General features: G+C 40.7%; 1 protein-coding gene across 1 annotated transcript in view; it reads right to left on the reverse strand.

Moving 5' to 3' along the window:
* Window positions 1–21,863, reverse strand: part of ndrg2 (NDRG family member 2) — a 54,641-nt gene extending 32,778 nt beyond the window's left edge. Inside the window, exon 1 of the mRNA XM_041778982.1 lies at window positions 21,490–21,863. The gene's annotated coding sequence lies outside the window, so the exon portion shown is untranslated. The remainder of the gene's footprint in view (window positions 1–21,489) is intronic.
* Between the last annotated feature and the right edge of the window lie 411 nt (window positions 21,864–22,274).

A 22,274-nucleotide genomic window follows, 5' to 3' on the forward strand; every position in this document is an offset into this window, starting at 1 on the left:
CATGCATCCTTAACAGTTATATTATACAACCGAAAAGAGAAGAACAGAATAAAATGTTTACATTGTCATTGTACAAGTACAATAAAATAGTAATACAATCCTTGAAGGTGCAAGGAAACAATATAAATACATAATATGTGCTGTGTTTAAGGTAGGGCTGAAAACATTCAACCCCCACAGGAAAGAGACCAGGAGGCAACCTGATCAGACCGCCTCAACTGGCTCTATTCAATGTGAAGGAGCAGTGACTCTACTTCGAGATCCCTCTGGATGTCCGAGCTCCTCACCCTTTCTCTAAGGCCGAGCCTAGACACCCCCCTTGGGAATCTCATTTTGACTGCTTGAACCCGCAATCTTATTCTTTCAGTCATTACCCAGAGTTCCTGACCACAGGTGAGGGTTGGAACGAAGATCAATCGGTAACCCAACCAAAGAGTTTTGCCTTCCAGCCCAGCTCCCTTTTCACCACGACGGTACAGTACAAGGTCTGCAATACTGCCAATGCTGCACCAATCTGCCAGTTGATCTTGCGGTCCATCCTACCCTCACTTGTGAACAAGACCCCAAGATACTTAAACTCCCTCACTCCCCGGCTGAATCTACCAACAGAACCACATTATCTGCAAAAAGGAGATCCTGTCTTGTCCATGAAAATCACAAAAACGTGCCCGCTTTTGTGCCTAGGTTCCAAAAACAGTTCTCATGTTGGTTATACAGAAACCTGATGGCTTGCCACAGCAGCTCTGGGACTCCATATTCCCCAGTACCCTCACATTATCCCCCATGGAACATGGTCATAAGCCTTCTCCAAATCCACAAAACACATGTTGACTGGATATGCAAACTCCCATGCTACCTTAAGAGGCCCTGCAAGGGTAAAGAGCTAGCCTGCTGTCACATGGCCAGGACAAAATTGTTCCTTCTGTATCTGAGGTTCAACAGTCAGCTGGAGTCTCTCCAGCACCCTAGAGTAGACTTTGCCCGGGAGGCTGAGTAGTGTGATACACCGATAATTGGAACACACCCTCTATTCCCCCTTTTTAAAAAATAGGAACCACCACCCTGGTCTGCCACTCCGCGGGTACTGTCCCAGTCTTCCACACATGATTAAAGAGGCGTTTCCGTTACGACAGCCCTACGACGTCCAGAGCCTTCAGCATCTCAGGGAATCTCATCTACACTTGATGCCTTGCCACCAAGGAGCTTTCTGACCACCTTAGCTACCTCGGGCCTATAGATGAGTCTTCCCCCAGATCCTCAGATTCTGCCTCCTTAGAGGACATGTTGGACAGGTTCAGGAGTTCCTTAAAGTGTTCTTTCAACCTACCAATGATATCCCCGGTATAAGTAAGCAGTTCTTGAGTCCTGCTGATCACAACCTGAGACAAACTGCTGACTCAACCTGCTGCCTTATATTTCTTTCATAATAAAAAAAGTGTAAGACTTTACAACAGTCAATGATCAACTTGTTTTTGCTATTAAGTGCTTTTTGAGCCGGCTTCAACTGCTGGGTGAAGATGTTAACCCGGCCTTAAAATGGTCTACTCTGCTTTTATTTTGTGTTAATAAAAGGTTTTGTTTAGTTTTTATTTTAAAAAACATAATATACATTTTATGGAGGAAGTCAGGCTGTTCGTCTCCTGACTTAATTCCGCAGAGATTTACAGTTTTCTATTAACCATAGTGACACCTGCCAGCATGCAGCGGCCTGTGTCACAGCCGTTTATCACCTTCTGACACACAAATACACATACACAGAAAGAGTAAAGAGACCCAGGTGTTCAGGGGCTTTAACACTCAGGACAGAATCTGTTCTGTGTCCTCAAGCGAATCATGTTAGTCTGCAGAGCGTCGCCGCTGTCACACCTGGGTACCACTGTGTCACTTTTATATGCAGAGCTCTGTGATGAGCAGCGCTGCCTGAGGCCTGTCTGCTGAGGAGGAAACTTCTTTTCTACCATTCAGCACAGTGATATATGGATGCTTGACACACGGAAATGAAAATATGTAAGAAGAGACACGTCCCTTATTCAGTGCCTATAAAAAGTATTATTTCACCTTACATATTTTTATCTAGCTGACATTACTTTGTAGAAATCTGTTTCACTTTTTCATATCTTTTTTGTCATTTTTTTTTTTTAATTGACCATGATGAATTTATAAAATCAACAAAAAAGTAAAAATCCAACAGGGTGAATACTTTTGATAAGCACTGTACATGTGGCTAGCTGTTAGTTATCTGCTACATCCATGTTTGGTGGCCATTTCTAGCAAGATCCTTTCCTTACCAGTAAGATTTCACAGTTAACACATAAACACTTGTGTTGGTGTCACAAATCAACAAGTTGTTCCTCTATTTCCAACATCCGTCTAACTGAATGCTTCATGTTTACTGTGGTTGCCATGGCTGTGTTTGTTGTGCTTCCTCCCTCAGTCAGCTTGGTTCCTGATTAGCTATCATTCTGTTCAGGCTGTTTTAATCAAACTTCATACCCGAGTTTCTCTTCTGGTTATTGATCTGCTTTAATAACCTCATTTCATCCTATTTAGAGATTTTTAAACTTCAAATGTGATCAAGTTAAAGAGACTTCAATTAAACTTAGGACTTTTATACGCTCACAAGAAACAAACCTCACTATATCTCTTGAGGAGTAGGAGTTTCTAGAACAGACTGGATCCACAAGGACTCTGTGGATGTGGATTTCTTCTCATATCCTCTCTCAAGCAGACACTTTCAACATCAGAGTGTTTGTGGATGGTCTGTTGCTTGGTCTGCTGGACAAAAAAACACTGTTTAGAGGAGAAAGCAGAGAAAAATGAGCAACAAATGTCTGGAGGGAGAGGATGCCCAACAGCAGCCACCATGGAGACCCAGAGAGGGGCCAAAGCTCCCATCCACTTCTCTTTGAGCCAAGCCTTAGCTCACACTACCCCTCTTTAAATCTCCCGTGCAGATTCCCACGGCGTTGGATGGGCATACGTGGATCACCTTGGCTCCACAAAGACTCTCAAACAAATGAGAGAGTAGCTTAGAGAAGCCTGTTTTCTGTCTCTTTCTCTCAGCAGATTGCTTTGGCCTCTTGTCCTCTCAAATCCTCTATCGTCCATCACTCAGCAGAACAGCTCAGTTCTTCTTTTCATCTATCAAAACGCCTATTATTCCCTCTATCATGATCTCACCTCCTCTCAGACAGCCAGGCTCTGCCTGTCTGAAAGGTGAAAGTACTCTTTGACAGAGAATAAATACAAAAGGAGCAGAAAATCCATGCATCATCAAATTGATTGTTATCCAAGGAGCCGTGTCAGATTGTGAGTAAATACGGGAATTAAAGGTACAATACATACAATTTTTGCACCAAAAATGTCTAATCCTGTTGTATATACAGCTCGAATTTCTTAAAAAGAAAAAACTAAAATATTCTCTGGTCTGATGAAACCAAGATTGAACTGTCTGGCCTCAATTCTAAATGTAATGTCCAGGGGATTTCAGGTAATGCTCATCACCTGCCCAATAACATCCCAACAGTGAAGCATGGTGGTGGCAGCATCATGCTGTGGGGGTGTTTTTCAGCAGCAGGGACTGGGAGACTGGTTAGGGTTGAGGGATAGGAATGAAGCAAAGCACCAGGGGGTCACGCCCACACCGGTGGCAAGGCCGGGCTAGGGGAGGAGCACAGGTTGGAATCAGGGGAAGGGCATAGGACAGGGACAGAGTTGGGAGGTTGGCTACTGCACAGGGGCTGAGCCAGCTCTACTGACTCGTCTGGGACCAGGTGAGCAGTCTTATGATGACCCATAGAAATCTGCTCCAAACCTCCATGCACACAACAAACTTCTTAGGTCCCACCTCCAGGCCTGTTGCAAGGAATGGTGGCCATTGTGGCAGACGAAAGCATAGCCGGCAGACATCAGGTACTTATGGCAGTGATGTGCGAACACAGGGGCAAACCCTCATCAGGGTCGCCAACGTGGAAGTAAGAATGAGATGATCAGACGTGAGTATGGGGGATCTGATGTTTACTTTCAGACTTCCGACACAAAACTGCTAACAGAATCGGACGTCATCTCCTTCCATGTTTATTTTCTGCCTTTGGCTGAGATGCATTTATTAAACGGTGCACCACATTTTTCTTTACATAGTGAGGAAGAAAAGCACTTAAAAGTGCCCTTCCTGTTTCACACTGCCAGCCATCCCAGAATGCTTTGTGAGTAGCTCACATTACAAATCGGAAAAGCCACTTGAATTCTTGAATGTCTTGGCTCCAGGGGTATTTTGGATTCAGCTTTCCATATGAATATACAGGCAATGGTTTCAACATTAGCAACTCACTATTTCCTCAGATGCAGCTAATTAGCTTAGCTTTTTAGCTTATATATTACAAGAACCATAGGCTATACACTAAAGCATTGTCCTTCCAGCCATGATGTATTTATGCTGCCTGAGGTTGTGGGGGGCTTAAGTCGATCCCAGCTGCAGAGGCGGAGTGAACACAAAAAAAATAGACGTCAAAACAATAAATGCAATGAGATGAGTAATTTCCTGTTTTATGAAAGAATGCCATTCATTTCCTACATGTTAGTACCACCAAAAAAGAACAAACAGTGCACGATAAGGTTCTCGCATGTGTTACTGGTTTTCCTTCCTCTGTTTATCTCTGAAATTTAATTCTCTCTCTGTCTACGACGTCCGCTCCTGAACATCTAACAGCATCAGACAGATAAGCCTTCGGTTTATTAGCTCAATAGCAGCCAGAATGAATCAGAACCAAGCATGAAGTGAAACCAGGAGTCTAATTAGCATGACTAATTATGTAAATGCATTAAAGACAGCTGCTCATTGTCTTTCCGTTATGTGAAAGTCTATTCAGAAACGAGAAGAAAACCTGGAGACTCAGACAGTTCAATCGATTGTTTCGATTCAGGTCACAAGCCAATAGACGAGCACATGATCGCGTCGTGCTTCCCCCTCACACTCAGTAAACACAAATTGACCTTCAGCTAGGGGACTTTTATGTGTTCAGAGAGGTGAAAGAGGAGAAGCAGTGTATTGGTGGGGAGTTGATTGTTGCTGCAGACAAAGAGATTTTTTTAATCGCAGCAACTTGAAAAACATGCAGCTTTAAAAATACATCAGCATCTGCATGAGTTTTAATCCCAGCAGGAGTTTGTAAGCATACTTGGAGCCTAAATTTACATTCAGCAAATACTATCAACACTTCTTAAGCATTTTAACCCCAGAAAAGTTTCATCCAGTGAGCAGGGAAGAACCTCTATGTTTAACTGTGTCCTTTAATAAACACTGTATGCAAAATGTCAACATTTATGAGAAGAAGTTGATCACTTTCCACAAAAAGTCAAACTATAATGAATTTATAGTATGACAAAACTTAAATAGACACCCAAAGTGTTTTAAACAATACCATCTGTTATCTTATCAATTTGTCTTATATATAGCCTTCATTCATTTTTTTTCTGTCCACTTTGTACCTAACTTTGCTGATTCTTTTTTCCACTTTTAACCTGATTTTTGACACTTTTTGCTCTACTTTGTCCATTTTAACCCAATTTGCCCCTTTATATGGGTCGTCATAACCAAAATCCCGAAGCACTTCATATTTATATCCATGCAGAATAACCTCTTTTAAAGAGCATCTTAAGCTGTTGTGTAGCTGTAATAACAATGCATTGTGGTTTAAATTCCCGCAGCACACCAAGACTTGCCCTGGGGCACACCAGTGTGCCTCAGCAAACCAGTTGGGAGCCACTGTTCTAAAACATGGTGATCCATCCATCCATTTTCTACACCACTTATCCCATTCTGGGATAGACTCCAGCCCCCTCTGACATGTGGGAATGTAAAACTATAAAAATAGACATTGTTTAGCAGAGGATAGGATGCAAATGGGAAGGAAAGGGCTGTGGCTGTCATGGATTATAGTATCTCCACATGAGGCAGCATCCTGACTTTGTCATATTCAACCAGAAGGGTGTTCAAACTGCTGCCACAGATTTGTGGCAGATTCAGATTGTAGAAAGTTTATGCTTTCTAGAAAAGATGTGTGGTGTCGTATGAAGTCCTGTGGTTTTTTTCTACCTCTCCTCCTCTATGGTGTCATGTCATAGATTAACTTGTGCTGATAGGAGCTGAAAACAGACTTGGAATGAATCTGGAGCAGAGCAGAACAGATTAGCACTTCTGACACGTGCTGGAGACCAGTCGTGTCTGTTCATGCTGTGGAAACCAAAAGATTGATTAGCAAGGATGTTATCTATGAGCGTGATGCACAGCATGGATGGCACACCTGCAGACAGACTATGAGGAAATCAGGGGCAACAGTTTCCTTAAAACTAGAACGCAAAAGGCTCAACATAGTTTTCTGTGATCAAATCAGCAGGTCAAAGAAAGAAAAAAAGTTTCTTGCATTAATCAGTGGTAAGCTGTCAAATTCAAACAGGAACCTTTTGCAATAACACCTTCTCTACTCCACACTCTGCCTGCATTATTCACAGACCTGTTCCACGCTTCTGTACATTAGCTACCGTCATGAGCATGAGTCATGTTGATCCCATGGACTGTGTGCTAAATGAAGCACATGAAGATGGCCGCCTGCTGCTGCTGCACAATTCAGCTTAACTGGTCTACCCTGAAATGTAGTCCACATCCTCTGCTGATAAGAGCTACTTAGAAGAGATCAGCTACAGCCTACTTTATAAAAATCAGCTACTCTGTGAAAGCAGAAGCTGGGCCTTAAACACGACTTCATGATTCAAACATATTCAGATCCTGGCTCAAATGTGTTGGTGGCTGAACAGATGCACAAAATCTGCATATATGACAGATTAGCTTTGTCCACTTCTCTCCTACACTGACTGATGGAGAGCAGCGAGATGACTGAGCAGGAGCCTTATGAAGTGGTGTTCAATAAATGGTTACTGATGATTTTTAAAGTTGTCTGTGTTAGGGAGTATGGTGCAAATGTTGCTGATTGGTCCAGTTATTTTCTGGCTTCAAACAATTGTATCAACTTGAAAACGGCCATTTGATTTACTGATTCTGCATGTCTTATCTCCTCAGGCAGGCCATTCCAAAGTTGTGAGGCCCTAATGGAAAAGGTCCTGTCACCTTTAGTTTTAAGTCTCGACTTTGGAACAACCATTAGGCACCCAACTGAGGATTGAAGCCTGCGGGCTGGCTCATAGAGGATCAATTACTCTGAAATGTAGCTTGGAACCAGACCCAAAATCAACTCTGAAACTAACAGGAAGCCAAATTAATGAATCTGAAAGTGGGGGGATGTGATGCTGTCTGTTAAAACCAGCAAGAAACTGAGCTGTGGCAGTTTGAACTAGCTGGAGGCAAGAAATTGGCTTTTGATTTATACCAGGAAGAAGTGAGTTGCAGTAATCAAGTCTGATTCTAAGGAGGCTGATAAAGAGGCAGAGAGATAACTAGCCTGCATTGCTGCCTAGATTAAGTCTTGTTATATCGGGGGGGGGGGGATAAATTGACAAGCTTTTCTGGCTTCTAACCTCCCCTGCATGATGCTTTCTCTAATTATCTTGTATTTGTTCTTATCTGTCTTATATGCAAATGTATAAACTCAACTAAACTAAAGGAATAAGAAGGTGAATAAGAAGACAAAGATCACATCACAAAAAAGAAAGTCTGTAAAAATGAGTGACTTAAAAGATGTCACAGATTCTGCATGCCTTATCTCTTCAGACAGGTTGTTCAAAAGTGGAGAGGCCCAAATAGAAAAGGCCCTGTCACCTTCAGTTTTAAGTCTCCACTTTGGAACAACCAGGGGGCCCCTACCTGAGAATGCAAGGCTATGGGCTGGCTCATAGGGATCTATAACTCTATAATGTAGTGAGCCAAACACTTTAATGCTTTAAAATAATTAGCAAAATTTTTAAATTAACTACAAAACTAAAGGGAAGCCAATGTAGTGAAGCTGATTCTGCAAGCCTTACCTCCTCAGAGAGGGAGTTCCAAAGTTGAGGGACCCTGATGGAAAAGGCCCTATCACCTCTAGTTTTAAGTCTCGACTTTGGAACGACCAGGAGGCCCCTTCCTGAGAAGTTGCAGTAATCAAGTCTGATGATTCTGAATAGAATCAAAATTAAAAAAAAAAACATTAAGTAGATATGTTTCAGAGGACAGGAGTGTTGAAAGATGGAGTTTAATTCCTTCTTTTTCTGGGCGCCTGGGACTTGTATTTTTGTGGCTGTGGTATCAAACAGGTTGTTTAAATTATTTGATTTGAAACATAATTAATATCAAAGTTAGACAATCTGGTTTTTAAGCAAAACCCTGTCTATATCTGCATCATGAACCTTCCATTTGAACGGAGGCATTGGCGTAATGATTACATCTCTATATACTCCCTGGACGGTCCAGTTTTCAGGTAGCTGTCACATATTTATCCATCACTACCCTGCAGCCATTTTTCCCATCAAGGCGGCAGCTCTTGTTGCTAGGAGATCCTTGACACAACTGCAGACAATCTCCTCCAGTATAAAAACACTTCACATGGATATTGTTCGTACCAGCAGGGGATGAACGTTACCCCTGCTAGCATGTTTTCGCTGTTTATTTTCTGCCCCGCTCGGCTCTTCCTGTGCCTGTGGATCTATTGACAAACACTCCTGATTATGTAACTGTGCGCTGTGGAATGCTAAAGCACACACACACTGCGAAGCGTCGCCTCTGACAGCACCAGACTCCAGGCACATTTCTGGATTCAAAATCACATGGAGTAAAATTTGCACCACGCAGTTCAGCTTTGAAAGAAAAACATCTGCAGTACGATGTACTCCACTCATCCCACCTGAGAAATATGAATGGAGTTCGGTTAAAGCCTTTGTCTATAAATAGGCTGTTGTGAAGGCCTGTTTGGACTTGTGGGAACAGACAGGGCATTGTGCGGGCTGCCCTATCTGTATCTGGCCTCTAGCCATCAGGCGAAGCACCGAGCGGTGCACCCACAAACACTTAAAACGCACAAACACGCTGCCCTATATGCCAGCGTATGACTGCTGTAATCTCAAACACCTACACAGTATGAAATCCATACGCACTGACCCCCATGCTGAGAGACTTACGCTCCTGTACACCTACACAGATTATAAAAGAAATCAAAAATGCTCATTTTATACAGCCAGTCTAACATGCACCAGACACAATGACTGGCCAAGACTCTAATGATGACAATCCTGATAAAAAACAAACTCTCATGCAGAGCGATTTCAAACACCTACACGCTCAGTCACCAGTGCTCTTCTTACTGAACGTAAACTAAAAATATATCTGAGCTCACGTTACAAAAACCTGACTAGTGAATACTGCTGCCAGGACTCACATCCAAACACATTCACAATGCTTCTATTTCTGCATGTTTTTAATGTTAAAACTTATTAGGACTATCAACATTTTCAGGGATCATTAAACAAGCTCACCAATTTTTATGGATTACTCTCCATAACGAGATTTGACTTCATTTTCTTCCTCATAAGCTATTACCAAAATTAAATTAATCCTCTTAATACAGCCAGAGATGCAGATCTGCCTGACTGTGTTTGCTCTGCTTTGGTTTGCATCCAAACAACTCGTTTTTAAAAGCCCCATAAGCACAAATTTCAATGTTTGTTTTGCATTCATGATGGTCTCTCCTGTTGTGTTTGCAACGTTTCAACACAATGAGCTGAATCTACTGTCAACAGAGAGGAATCAATGTTTCTGTTGCTGCCAACAGGCAGAGGTGCAACATTAGTGTTAGTCACAGTGGCTGCTCTCAGGTGGGCTGTACAGGATGCAACTAGAGCGTGTAAATTAGGGACAGGAAGGGGTTTTTCTTCATATAAATATAAATCATTCATGCTTTCCAACTTAGATTCATTCAGAGTGATACATTATATGGAGTTTAAGGTGAATTATTATTTATCTACAATATGGCGGAGAAAGGAAGCAATTAGTCACATTTGAAAAAGCTTTAAACAATTAAATGCACTTTTTTTACTGCATGCTACACTCCCTGACCACTTCATTAGGTACACCTGTTCAACTGCTCATTAACATAAACATCTAATAAGCTCCATGGCAGCAATCAATGCATTTATGCAGACGATGTACTGAGCATCAGAATGATGATGAAAGATGATGTCATTGACTTTGAATGTGTAGGGTCCTATGATTTTGGAATTCCAAAATTTGCCAATAAAATTCGAAAGTTAGTTTAAGCAGGCCGTGGAGTCGGGCTCTGCCATGTATTTGAGATCAGCTGATCTCACATAAGCCTTTATCAGCTGACGGCCAGCTGATTCACTCAAAGCACGCTATTGGCTAAATGCACTCATGCCGCCATATCTAAACTGCTCTAGCCTGGCTATGCTTTGCTGCTCCCTCTGCAAGCTGCTTTTGTCAACCCTCCTCCATCCCAGCTCCTCCTCTCTGCTATATCTGACTTACTGTCATTCTGTTGTCATTGATTCCTGTACTGCTCTGTGTTTATTGCTGCTTCTCTCGTTGCTTCAGGCTTTTCTTGTAGGCACAGGAAAGGCAAGAATGTGTGCTGTTCCTGCTTTATGCTTAGGCCACACTACCAAAAATATATAACAGCAATGAGAGCAAATTAGTAACTGCTAATAAAGAGAAAAACGTATAACCGCAATATCATGTGTTTTTTGACAAAGTGGTTCTTACTGAAACAGAATTTACTGTTAAACATGGAATATAACAGAAATTAACTTCAACTGACTAGAATGCTTTTTTTCGTGAGAAATAGGAACATATATCTGGGGAGAATTATCCAAATTTTCCAGGGGGGTTGATTATGCATGGAAAACCCATGCGTTACTTCACAAACATTCACCCCAAACAATAAGAGGATGATAAAGTGGCTACCTGAAATGCCAGCTAAGCCAGTCAACTCAACACTAACCCCTAAAATAAAGAGCCAAGTAGCTCCCCATTGGCCTCTTTGAGTCAGATGATGGTAAATATTGTAAACATACTGTTGACTGGGTCCTTAAAAATATGTGTAATACCAATATTCTTATGGGTATGGGAACCTTTTCATATTGAAATGTTACCCATGTGTTTGTATTATCAGACAGTCTGCAGTAGTTAGCTTGGGATTTTTATGGATTAAAAGCCATGGTATCCAAACAGGTATGATTTGATTTGACTTTTAATTGCAGCAAATTGAAGTTTAAACATTTCTGTACCATGATGGCTCTCGCTGATGCATCTTTAAAACTGTATTTAATCCTCATCTGTGCTCTGTACTCATGAATATTCATCTTTTTTAATGATGAATTGAACTTCTCAATCCAACACTGAGAGTAGCAGCTATAAATAAGCAGCAATAATCAAACTGAGAAGTGAACAAATCTCTAACTCTAAAGAGGCAATTACACCCACGATGGAGAACATCAGCTCAGTAACACCATAACATAGTCCACTTACTACAACAATCCTTCACAATCTAATCCATGCTGTACGGAGATGCAGTGCTCATGTCACAACACTGACAGGTCCATATTAACCCTACAGCTGCTGTGCACACAACAGAGATGATTGCAGCGTTGATAACACATTGACGTAAGGACAAAGCTTATTTTGAGATGACAACAGCATTTGATTTCATGTTATTCTGGGACCTGAATCCACCTCTGAAGCTGTACTTCCAATTATAGCTGTTTACTGGCCTAGTTTGGTGCATAGCCGCACATTAATCTACCTCTCAACACTGTTATCACTGTCTTCTATGTTCCTGCAGCTCAAGATCTCAATGCCATGCAGAACACGCTGATAAAACTACTTTCACTAGAGCATCTGTTTTGCTCATTTAAAGCAAGGATATTGACTCCATTCTTCATTTTCATGCAATGAATTCCTTTGTTGACATTTAGTAAGCAACACAGTCTAACTGGAAAATAAAAGAATGCTCTCCTTTTAATTTGCATCCCCTCTTCCACTTTATTTAACACTGAATGTCATAATTAAGCTACAGTTTGAACTAGACACCTCCACTCTTTACAAATGGGCCATTCTGACAGCTCAAGCATATCATTTTCCCCTGCAGTCAAACATGATGGATTAGCAAACACTGCGGGAGTAAATGTTAATATTGGGAGAGTCAACAGGTGAGGTGACGGTCTGAATATGCTCTAGTAGGTTTCCTCCCTCACACCATGGTATAGGAAGTGCATTCGTGCTTCGACAAATGGAGCAAATGTTGCAATGTTTGACATTTACTTAATGCAGCACCTCTGGAGTTAATCTGTGACTTAACACGTACAGATGCTATTTTAAGGTTTATGAAAGAGGCAAAGGAAAAGCAAGCAGTTGATGTAACATTCCCCTGACTGATACATCATTTACACAACAAAAGTCAGCTAATGTTTGCTTCCATTAGCTCAACTTGTTTCTCAGTGTACTAACATAAAGACCAAGCTAGCCTTTGGCAGCATCATATCAGAGGATGAGCAAAAGGATGAACCAACATTTGGTGTAAAGTTTCCCTGACTACACAGTGTTTCTGTAATACAATATCCAGCTAACACTTGCTAATTTAGGCTAACTATTGCATAAGAAACAGCATGGCTGTAGCAGCAAAACCACTGAGAAAAAAAATGGTTTAAGTTAACACACACACACACACACAAGTAACCCTTCCCTGACCAACAGTGTGCTAAAATGTCACTTACACAGCAACAAGCCATGTAAATGCTAACATGCTAATCTTTCAGATAGGCTAATAAGTGAAGGCTATTCAAGATGTCCAGTGCTTGTAGTTTGTGGGGGAGAAACAAAACAGCTCATGTAACATTTCCCTTAATTTGATCATTGCCACAGCAATACCTAGCTAACACTAGCAAACATCAGCTAGCTTGTCATTAACTAAAGGACACACACAAACCCAAGTGAGGCTGTAGCAGCAAAATCACTGACAATAATAGTTTAGGTAACTAAGGTTAAACAGAAACAGGAATAGGCCTACAATTTCCCCTGAATAATATTCCATAAACATGCTAACAGCTTGCTAATGTTTGCTTCCAGTTTTAACTTCATTTTGAGCTAACAGTCGAACAATACTAAGCATGATTATTACTGAAAAATCCCAGGTGTGTGAAATAAGCAGACAGGAAAACTAAACGACTTCAATTACCCCAACTGAAATGTCACTTACATCGCTACCTAGCTAACTTAATCTGACATTAGCCTTTTAAACAACAATAACAGGCACTAACAGTAAAGTATCTGTATCAGTATTTTTGTGATATGAGAAATAAAAATAATAATAATAACAACTCCTTACTTTTCCCTGAATTAGATGTTATTGACACAGCAACACCTAGCTGCCACTAGCTATCTTCAGCTAATGTTTCTTAGCATTAACTACAGGACATACAGGATCAAGTGAGGCTGTAGCAGCAACTTTACTTAGAGTAATAGTTTAGGTAACTAAGATTAAACAGTAGCAGAAATAGTCATACAATTTCCCTAATATTCCATTAACATGACAATAGCTAGCTAATGTTTGCTTACAGTAAACTTCATTTTACGCTAAAACTCAAACAATACCAAGCAAGGCTGTGGGCTGAAACATCTCAGAGGTGTGTGGCATAAGCACATGAAAAATAAAATGCTTATAAATACTATCCGGACTAAAATATCACACTGTTACCTTGCTAACTTTGGCTGATTTTAGCTAAACTTTTAAACAACAAGCTAATGTCTAGCAAGACTGAGAGAGGCACTAACAGCAAAATATCTGAGGTTTGGGATTGGTAGAAAGAAATAAACAAAACAGCTCATGTAACATTCCCCTGATTTAGATATTATTAATAACAATACCCAGCAAATATTTGCTAGTTTTAGTAAACATTTCTTTCTATTAACCAAACAAGCTAACATTCACTCATTTTCAGCACAGTTTTCTTGTCATAAACTACTTAATAAAAGATTTGGAAAGGCCATTACCGCAAAATTTTCAAGGTTAGTAAACCGATTAAAAGCAAACCAAGCACTTGATGTAAGTATTTTTTGGCTAGACAACATAAGCTTACTTACATTTACCAAGTTTTCATTTATCAACTTTTTGCATAATTTTTCTAGTCATATAAGACCAAGTGAGAAGTTAGCCATAACCTTCGGGGGTTAGTGAAACAACCAACCAAATAACAAACACAAAATGTTTGCATACTATTACTCTGACATCATTTACTCTGCAACAACTAGCTAAAGCTGTCTGACTTAAGCTAACCTTTCACACAAAAAGCTAATAATTATAAAAGACCAATTAAGGCTTTGCTAGCCAAATCTTTGATGCAAGTTATTTGAGTAAATGAAAAGCAAACAATTTTTATAGATTTATCTTACTCAAGTGTTAGTATAATCCTTATATCTAGCTGGCATTTGCTACCTTAGCAAACCTTTTTCTTTTTTCTTTTTTTTTTTTACCTTCTTTAATGTAAGTACAGGTGAGGTGGAGCAACAGTCTCTTAAGTTTGTGAAGAGAGCAAAGAAAAACAAGTATCACACATGGCTTCTCAACTACTGGATTGGGATTCATAAGTTTGCTCCCTTTTAAAAAATGTTTTTTTGTCTTTGTTCTGTTACATATAAGGTCAGAGCTGCACAATTTTTCATCATAAACTGTTCCTTGTGATAGATAAATTGGATTAAAAGAAAACCTAACACATTTGACTCTGCCTGGAGAGCAAAAGGTCAGACTGTCACTGATAATCCAGATGAACACAGGAGATGTCCAATGATGGTACAACTAGTCTGTAATGAGGCCACATTGGTCAATAGCAACCATAGCAACAAGGTCAATGGTGCAGAGACAATTTAACATGGCTGCATTGGTTTACAAACAGGGTCATCCCCATCTACAGTTTATATAAGGACAAACGTCTCCTAGTTCAAAAGCCTTAAATGTAGTATTTGAATGAAAAGCATAGCTATTATTCCTTATGTACGGACGTTTTGGGTTAGTCACTGGGTTTCAGAAACGTCAGCATGCTTCAAGCAGACGACTCTGAAGTGAAACGCCCCCATCCACCACTGTTTAATGATGTCAACAAGTTGATCTCTTGGATTATTAGGCTGGCTGGCACACAATCACTTGGGGATGTAGCGTCAGACCAAAGAGCAACTGTTCCAGCTGAAGAGTTTATTTTTGGCTCTGACAGAAAAATATCACACAACTCCAGAAAAACAAACAAAAAAACTAAATCCCCAGTGTTACATATCCGAGACAAGCTTGTTCAAAGTCATGGCGTCGTCACTAAAACCAAGGACTTCTGGGATTGTTAACAATCTGTGATAGTAATGAAATTACTCAAGAACAATCAAATAGCAGATAGCGACCTGCAGATCTTAAGCCAAGCCTTTAAGTTACTGATGCTAAGAAATAAAGCAGTAAAGAAGAGTAAGTTGGTGTTTTAGTGCAAACACACCGGATTTAAAGAAATATGTGGGATACTATTACATTGTGTCACATTACTGATTAATCCATTCTTTCAATACATTGATATACAATTTCTATAAAAGGTTTTCTTGGATGTTTTACATTTCTGTTGATTTAATAAATGAATCATGGTCAATATAACTTCCTTGATGAAAAAAAACTCTTTAATGTCAATGAGAAAACGGACTTCTACAAAGTAATGTCAATTAAATAAAACTGTGTGATGTAAATAAGTAAATGCATTCATATTTACTCCCTTTAAAGTGACTGACCTAACTCAACAGAGGTCCAGCTAAATGACGCTAGTAGTTTCACAATTAGTGAAATGGGGATCACCTGAGTGAATGTGTCTCAAGCGATAGAAGTTCAAAGACACCTATGTCTGGAAGATCCAGTCAGTGGTTAATCAGTATTCCTGGCTACCATTACACCATGGAGACAAAAGAACACTGCGGAAGCTCAGAGAAGATGTTATGGAAAATATAAGTCAGGAGTTCAGTTAAGTCCATCATCATGAAATGGAAGGAATATGGCACATGTATAAAGCTGCTTAGAGCAGACTGTCCTCAGAAACTGAGTGGAGACTAGTGAGAGAGACCACCAAGACACCTATAACCACTCTGAAGGAGTTACAAACCTCAGCAGCTGAGATGGGAGAGACTCTGCATACAACTGTTGCCCAGTTCCTCGCCAGTCAAAGATTTAAGGGAGAGTGGCAATGAGAGAGACACTGTTGAAGAAAATTCAGATTAAATCTGGACTAGAGTTCACCAAAAGGCATGTGGGAGACTCCATGATCAAGTGGAAGAATTTTTTTGGTCTCATTAGACCAAATGGTGCTTTTTGGCAATCAAACAAGATGCTGTGTTTGGCAGACACCCAAGACTGCATATCCCCATAGAGAAGCCTGGTGGTGGCAGCGTCATGCCGTGGGGATGCTTCTCAGCAGGCCCAAGAAGGCTTGTAAAGGTAGAGGGTAAAATGAATGCATTCTTTATAGTCACTATATTATAGCAATTAACTGTGTCCATCGCTAAAACTTTTTGCGCTAGCAACCTCAGAGTGCTTCTAATCAGCGCTTATTATCACTAGGTTATGAAAGATGACATCACTCTTCCTTGGGAGTATCCATAAGGTAAGTTTAAATAGCTCCATGCACTTTAATTTTTCCTTTATTCAAGAAAACTGACCAAGAAAGCATGAGAACGATGTACAGGCGTTGTGTCCTTGCATTATCAGCAGCTGTAGAAACTTCACCCTTGAAAAGATAGTCCAATAATTTCCTCTGCCCCCAATGTTGTTGACAAAGCTGGTACCAGAGGTTCACTCCCTCTGGTTTTATATTGCAAATAAGCATTACAGGTGCAAAAAAAATTCTTAAGATAACATGTTGATTAATAGTGGACTACTGAAACGGTATAACACAACATATTTTTTTATATTTTATTGAGAACACCTCTAAATCCAAATTAAGTCATGGCTTTATTGAGAAGTCAGTGAGAGAAAAGACTGGCCCTGCAGTTTGACATGTAATCAAATTAAAATGAAATATGCACAGCAGAACAATTTGTTCTCCTGACCTCTATAAATACCCTGTGGTTTGTAATATCTAATGCTGGAAGAGTGAGGAGGGGGAGTCTTTGAAGTCCAGAAGCACGTCCTCCCACCAACATGATAAGCTGGAGAACATGGAGACAGACACTCTATAAAAGATTGACAGTGTTAGTCTTAAATGAGGACTATGATGTCAGAAAACCATTTAAGTTTTCAGACTTCTCCTTCAGAGTACATCCAAACACATGAATATACACTTAAGGGTTATAATTAAAAGCATTCATTCAGAGTGTTTAATTATTGATTTGTGAATGTCAACGTGGGCTTATGATGCTGGAGATGGTCCTGCAGTGCTACTCTGTTCTACTTATAGAAATGCACGAAAAAAGGCATCAACACAGATAGTATGAGTTTATTTTATGTCAAAGTTGCTTGCAAAAATAGGCCTATATTTTGTTAAATGATATCAACATGTATGTCTTTGCTGATGCTGAAGTAGCAACAAGCTGTCACCAACTTTGGTTGGCAGGAATTTTACATGTTAGCGATGGGTGGTTTGAGTTAGTCTTCAGCTGAAATCATAAAAAAGAGAAAATAGGGGAAAAAACATATTTTTGTACTAATGCACAGCGATATGTAAGCCTGTAGTTACTATCTGGTAAAACTTTGTGATATCTGCCTATACCAAGAGTAGAATGAGGATGAAAAGAACTTTCATTATGCTGCACAGGGTATTCAAAGGTGACATTATGAAACTGCTATAATCAAAATTAAATTTGCACATCAATGCAGGTTTCAAATAGAGGATGGAAGGTGTTGAGAGAACAACAATGTCTAACCCTGTATTTCTTGTATTCTGGTGCATTTTTATGCACCTACACAAGAAATTGTTATTGTTTTGTGAGTGAAACTACGGAACCAGTTATTTATTTGATTTAAATGATATCCTAAATGTCTGATTTGCATTCATTTTGTTAAGTGCCATTAATCACAGTACAATAAAGCCCATGCAAAAATGACAGGCATTTTCCTCCATCCAGATTTTAGGCTATAGGGTGATTTAAGTTAAGTTGTACTGTGGGTTTGCTATGTGTTAGCTAAGTGCAGCTAACTGTACTGTGGGTTTGCTATGTGTTAGCTAAGTGCAGCTAACTGTACTGTGGGTTTGCTATGTGTTAGCTAAGTGCAGCTAACTGTACTGTGGGTTTGTTATGTGTTAGCTAAGTGCAGCTAACTGTACTGTGGGTTTGCTATGTGTTAGCTAAGTGCAGCTAACTGTACTGTGGGTTTGCTATGTGTTAGCTAAGTGCAGCTAACTGTACTGTGGGTTTGCTATGTGTTAGCCTGGTGACGTTAATATTAGGTGGGTTTGCTATGTGTTAGCTAAGTGCAGCTAACTGTACTGTGGGTTTGCTATGTGTTAGCTAAGTGCAGCTAACTGTACTGTGGGTTTGCTATGTGTTAGCTAAGTGCAGCTAACTGTACTGTGGGTTTGCTATGTGTTAGCCTGGTGACGTTAATATTAGGTGGGTTTGCTATGTGTTAGCTAAGTGCAGCTAACTGTACTGTGGGTTTGCTATGTGTTAGCCTGGTGACGCTAATATTAGGTGGGTTTGCTATGTGTTAGCTAAGTGCAGCTAACATTAAAGGGGGTTCACTATGTTTTAGCTTAGTGCAGCTTATAGTAAAGTGATTTTGCAATGTGTTCGCTTAGTGCAGCTAACAGTACTGTGGGTGATGTATTGCTACTTTGGTGTGATTATGCTAATGGAGAGTGTTGCCACTCTGTTAGTTTAGCTTAAAGTCCGGCCAATTTAATGTGGTGAAGCTTCCAGGAGTGTAGCCATCCATCTAATCTAAAAAAACATTACTGCAACTTTTACAGGTAGCAATGCAAACCACTCAAAGGTGACAGAATAAGGCTGAAGCAAATACTGTACAGACGGTAAACAAAGCAGCAAGTGAGTCAGGTTATCTCATGTTGATGGATGGTTTAGCTAGCTCCCATAGCTTGAGATCCAGGGTATGGAACCTACAAGGCTCTTTAAAGATTTAATCCACATCAGTAACTCAAAACATTGAACATATTTTCATCCATCTTTAATCCATTTTCAATCATTTCTGTCACTAGCTTAGCAGTAGCCATCATATCGTTTTGTCATATGGGCTGTGACAACCAATGGCTGCTGTTCTGTTGTCATGTCATGTTTTGCCAAATCATGCATGTCTGGCAGATCATGCAGGAGACAGCCTGAACATCTCATAATGGAGAGAAAGTGAGCCTGTGGCCCTCAGGGACTGTGATGTGGCCTTCCGTGTTTCTGCGGACAGGCACTGCTTTGACTAATGGTTCAAATACAGCTGACACAAAGAAGCGCAAGAATTTTTTTGTAAATTTGTGAGTATACTGAAGATGTTTGGAAAAAAGAATGATTATTTGTCCACTTTTTGATCCCCTAGAGATGGGAGACAGAGTTTGCTCAAAAAAAACCCTCTTTCATTATTGTCGTTATTATTTACTGTGTGTAACACACAAATCTTTGAGCCTTAATTTCTGTTTGTTTTTCCTTTTCCTTCATGGTCCCACAACTTTTAACACTCCTGTGATACTTCTGTGGCACACAGATTCTTTATAGCCCAGGCTGTCCTGAAAAAGGATGTTTACAGCTTGACTAAGCACCACAGGGTTGATGTTTTACAAGCTTTTTAAGACGATGAGTCCAGACGAGACAAAATGGTGAAAAATATCTTAGGGTTCAGAAGGTTAACATGCTGTTTTAAAAGTCTAGTATAAGTCATACTAAAAGGGATTTGACTATCATCATGTAAACTTATGTGAGACATGAAATGAATGCTTTGAAAGATAACTAAATTTTGGGTGAACTGACCCTTTAATATCCATCAAAATATATAAGTGAGGAGATTTTTATGTGTGGTTTAAAACCTGAAATTGATTCAAACCAAACTACCTCTAAAATATAAAAGCAGGATTTCTGACACCACACCCAGAACCAACAAAGACCAACAGTGTTTGTGTCCATGAGAGTGCGGCTGTAATTTCTGCCATGGTTTGTGGGGTGCCTGTGCGCGCGTGCCTCCTCGTGCGCCTTCTTCATACATCCAAACACACAACCCTGGATCACTGTCTTATTCTTCTTCTTCATGAGCGCCTAGCTGTGTGCTCCTCGTGCTGTGTCTGTGTGTGCGCGCGCGCGCGTGTTATCAGCAGGGGCTCCACTTCACTCAAAGCGCGGTGAGGCCGCGAGTCTCCAAATGCGGTATGACTCACAGAATCTGCGCGCGAGCCTGCTGGAGTGCGTGCGTGCAGCATAGTGAAAACCTGTCTGTGGAGCAGTGTGTAGACAGAGGAGAGATGTGTGTTTGTGTGTGTCCTTGGTCTGGCACGACACACAAAAGCTCAACATTTTCGCCTCGCGCGCCTAGCTATCATATATTCCGTATGGGAGACTCTTATGAAACGCATCTTTTCAGGGCATTACTGCGTTTTTTTTTTTATTTCCTCTCGCGTTTAATCCGCGCCAGCGCGGGTCCAGTGGACGCACACACAGGGGACACACCTCCATTTGACATTGACACACATTATACCCCCTCATCTGACGCGCCAAGAGCCAAAACATCCATCTAAACCCCTCCGTTGGCTACCCCTAACTCACTCCCTCCACCTATTAAAACACCTTACATTTAAATCACGAACAAATAAAGTATTTAACCATGAAACTGCTGCGTCTTAATAGAAACACGCTTTAAACACCACAAAGGAACAGCAAAGATGCTCTGGTTGGATGAAATACAAGAATGGATGATGAGAGGGGGGAGTCAAGTTCATATATGATTCAAGTGTTTGCGGCATGAGAACGCCAATATTGGCCTATATTCAGTCTGCAGGAGATTTGAGCCATGCCATCGAGCTGTCATGCCTGGGTCGGCTATTATAGAGAGGGGGGAGGGAGGGGGAGAAACAAAGACCCTCTGGCTATGCCACATGTGCGCGTCAATAACACGCACTCTCTACCAGACTACATATTCAGGTCACATGTATGCAAAACATGTTCAAATACAATTTTGTGTGCTTGCAGACTCATGATGAAATATGATGTTTTTGGCAGATTTGAATGCTATTTCTTCATTGTATTATTTTTGATTGAACAACACATGAGGGAAACACCAAGGGGGGCAGTGATTACTTTGGCATCGCTTTGCATGATGCAAAAGGAGTCACACACTGCATCCCTGCACATTTCTAATTCAGACCTCCCTCTAGACAAGCACGTTTTCTCCCCTTTTAACTGCCTTGTTGCACGACTGTTGAATGAACAATGTCAAATCTGCACAGGCTACTCCCTGACTTTCTCCAGGAGGACACAAAGACCCCAAACACTTTCAAACATTAACCCCAGCCACGGTATGCTTCAATAATAAGAAAATTTTTACTTACCTTTTTTTCTCTCAGACTAGAAACAATTAAAAATCTTCACACCCAAGCAAGGACTTCTAAAAATATATTGCAAGTCTCGTTCTCCACTTGCGCGATGTCTTCTTTCTCTCTTTCCAGATCTGCTCCTCCAATCTTCCCGCTATTCTCCCGTTATTTCACTTTTCCTCCAGCTCCTTTATTTTTCCGCTGTGCCTTCTTCTTCCTCTCAGTTTTCCCCCAGTCTCTGTTGTTTTTTTCTCCTTTCTCCAGCAGGAGGAAAATTCAGCACAGAAGAAAAAAATATGGAGCGGTCAATCAAAAGGCGAGCTGTAGCGGTGGAGTTTTTAGGGGTGGTAGAAACTTATTAGCGTGTAAATCCGTTGAAAACACGAGTGAGACGATTTACTTTGATCAAACTGATTAAACTGTTCTTTTTATAACATGTCTTTTTAGTAGAGGGCTCCATCAGACACAATACTGACGCGATGTTGGGAGAAAACGGCACGCTTCGCTTTCTGTCTCCCCCTGTTTTAAGGGTTCAGAATGGTACAGTCCAACCTTGTTCAGCTAGTGGAACTGAGCCGAGCGCGCGAGCTTCCCGCCTGGGTCAAAGCCAGCAGGTAAACAAACACACCTGGAGTGAAAAAGCGATTAAAAAGGAGGAAAAGAGTTTAATGTGAAGACCTTTGAACTTTAATGATGAGAATTCCTTTCAGGGAAAGTTCGGCGGCCTGAACCTTCGCTGTGAGCGGCCTCACGGGGTCACAGACTGGGGTTCATGTCCACTTGTTCCCTCTGAGGAATGC

This window comes from Cheilinus undulatus, linkage group 22 (assembly GCF_018320785.1).
Source record: "Cheilinus undulatus linkage group 22, ASM1832078v1, whole genome shotgun sequence".
NCBI classification, from domain to species: domain Eukaryota; kingdom Metazoa; phylum Chordata; class Actinopteri; order Labriformes; family Labridae; genus Cheilinus; species Cheilinus undulatus.